This window comes from Tauraco erythrolophus, chromosome 1 (assembly GCF_009769465.1).
Source record: "Tauraco erythrolophus isolate bTauEry1 chromosome 1, bTauEry1.pri, whole genome shotgun sequence".
NCBI classification, from domain to species: domain Eukaryota; kingdom Metazoa; phylum Chordata; class Aves; order Musophagiformes; family Musophagidae; genus Tauraco; species Tauraco erythrolophus.
The window spans coordinates 64,227,042-64,230,081 of record NC_141465.1 but is presented as its reverse complement, the minus strand read 5'-3'; positions in this window follow the sequence as shown (position 1 = coordinate 64,230,081).

Below are 3,040 nucleotides of genomic sequence, written 5' to 3'. Positions count from 1 at the left end.
TGACAAGGGAGAGCAAATCTGCTCTCTGGAGTCACTTGGGGTACAGTAACAAGGGAAGAACAGACCAGAAATTAAAGGGTATTAAGTCTTCACGTGGAAGTTCTAATTCAGCAACAATATTATCTTTGATCTGTATATTTTTAAGCTTTAAGCATCCAAACTGATTCTTCTATAAGCTTTACATGGTGAAAGGAGGTATTTTTTGCACAGGGCCGACTGTCCTTCTGTTATTCCACTAAGGCAGATGGTCTAGTGTAAAAATTGCCAGTTCTCTTTAAAAACATGTTTTTGAAAATTTAAATACTTTATATGTCACATATCACAGAAAGGTTGAGGTTGGAAGACACCTGTGGAGGATATCTGGTCCAACCACCTTGCTCAAGCAGGGCCACCTGGAGCCAGTTGCCTAGAACCGTGTCCAGACAGCTTTTGAATATCTCCAAGGATGCAGACGCCACAACCTGTGCCAGTGCTGGGTCACACTCACCATAAAAAAAGCATTTCCTGATGTTTAGAGGGCACCTCCTGTGTTTCGGTTTGTGCCCGTTACCTCTGGTCCTGACACTGGACATCTTCGAGAAGAGCCTCACTCCTTCATCTTTGCACCTGCCGTTCAGATGAGAACCTTCTCTTCTCCAGGCTAAAAAGTCCCAGCTCTCTCAGCTTTTCCTTATAGGAGAGGTGCTATAGTCCCTTCTCCAATTTCACAGCTCCTTGGTGGACTCTTTCCAGTATGTCCATGTGTTTCTCATGCTGAGGAGCCCAGATTTGGACACAGGACTTCAGGTGTGGCCTCACCAGTGTTGATGTTGTAATAATATGTTAAAGCATTCCACAGTTCTTTTCATGTTTTCTCTTTAATGTTACAAATGTGATAGCATCTGCAGAAAGACACTAATTTTAATTTTTATCTCAGATTTCTGTACTAATCACTAAGGAACACAAAAAGAAGTGACAACTGCAGCATTTTTTTGTCATTGTAATAATGGCAATAATGAGTCACATACTCACCCCCTGGCTCTGTAAAAGTTCTTTGCCACTCTCAGAATTTGCCCCTTCTTTTCTTTCTGCCAAGGCCATACTGTTCACTGCTGGTAAACCACATTAAGAGTTGTCAGGTTTTGCTTGGTATTGTTTCCCTCATTTTTCTCTTGTTGACCACGACACTTGATACAAAAGGAGTGTCATCACAAGAGCCGTTCAGTAAGTTTGTTTTTCACCACCAGAACTATATGCGCGGCTAACAGACGTCAATGAGATATCAGTATATTTCAGAGTAATTTGGTTCATCACTGACCCCATGCACTTCCTCATTGCACCTTCTCCTCTTATCCCTTTCCAGCCTCAAAGTTTGTCCTAGACTTCATGTTTCCAAGGTAATCAATTATCATCCTTTCTTCCTTGTTAAGTGCCCAGGAATCAACCTTTATTAAAAATTGATCTTGTCATAATCTTGGAGGTGATGTTCTGTCTTGCTCGGAAGCCGCAGTGAAAAATCTTCATAGTATAAAGCAACAAGCTTTCCTGCCTTTACACATGCCTTAGTATTAGTACTCTTTTTGTGGGAAGAAATGGTACTGTAGGAATAAACCAAGTCTCTTACATTGGCATGAATCCATTTTGTGGAGCTTCCACAGAGACAGTGAGGTTTATCCAGAGAGATCTTTTTGAACAGGACACAACACTGCACACAATTTAATGAGGCAATAATTAAATGCAATTTTAGATGTTTTATAGTTGTGAAGTGAGCATGAATACTTGAAAATATAACTAACTCATCAGTGAAAAGCTGTTTAGTTTGCCATAGATCTTTTAATTTAATTGCGAAAAAAAATCTCTTCATATACTGTACACACATTTTTCCTACACCAAATAGCTATCCATAAGTCTGAAGATCCACATTCAATAAAAACTCACAGTAAAAGGGAAGGACTTACCCGTTCTGTAAGCCTGGACTTCGTAACTTTAGATGTTCTGCATATAATTTTCACTTTTTTAAGTCTATCTCTGTAGCAGGCCTGAAGCTCAAAAACCAAGCCTTCTCTAACAATAAGAAAATTCCCGATTTTAAGAAGCTAAAAAGATCAAAGTTTGCAAGGATATCTGTACTAGAACACATTTTTTTCATACTTCCCTGAAGTAGGAGGAGATTTGGCTCTGACCTTTGCATCTCAGGCTATTCCCTATCAGAAGAATGTATAACTAGGCGTACGGGCAAAGCAGGGGAAAAAAAAAAAAAGGTAGACACTGGCTGTTACAAAAATACGGTAAGTCTCTTTTTTCAGTAGTTTAAAGGAAAGCTCTGACTGTGAAAAAAAACCAACCAACCAACCAAACAAACCCAAAACTTACATTTTAAAAGATTTAAATTTCCCCTTTGTGTGAGATTCATTTTAATAGATATATAATATTAAAAATACATATAAATGCATATCAGTGTGTATATATTTCCCTTAAAACTGCATTTTTTAAAAATGCTATTTTCACATCAGTCTCAAAAGAGCCTTTACTGACACATTCCTACTAAGGAAGCCTAAAATTTCACAGTATGAGTATTGCTATTGAGTCCAAAAGGAATAAGTGGTGGAAAAAATGAACAAAATTAGAACATTATACTTTCTAGTTGAATAATACACGTTATGCTTTCTAGTTAAATAATATGGAAGACATTTGTATTTGAACAACTGCATTAGAAAGGTAAAACAAACCTGCAGAACATTCAGCTATTCACAATAAAAACTTTCAGTTGTATGTATATCAAGAAAGAGTATAGATACATTTTGTTTCCTGTGACATGAAGAATTCTATACATAACCTAGAATGATTTATTTACAGAACACTCATACGCATAAAAACTTCCCTCAGGTCCCCAGGCCTCCTCCATCTGTTTGTCTTATCATTACTCAATTGAAGGACTGAAAAAAGTTCAAAAATACAGCCAGACTCCAGACTGTAAAATCGTGTACCCACTGAAAGAAAAAGGAGCTGCAGGCACGCAATTCATCTTGATAGCGTACCCATATTTTCCTAGACTTGCTGT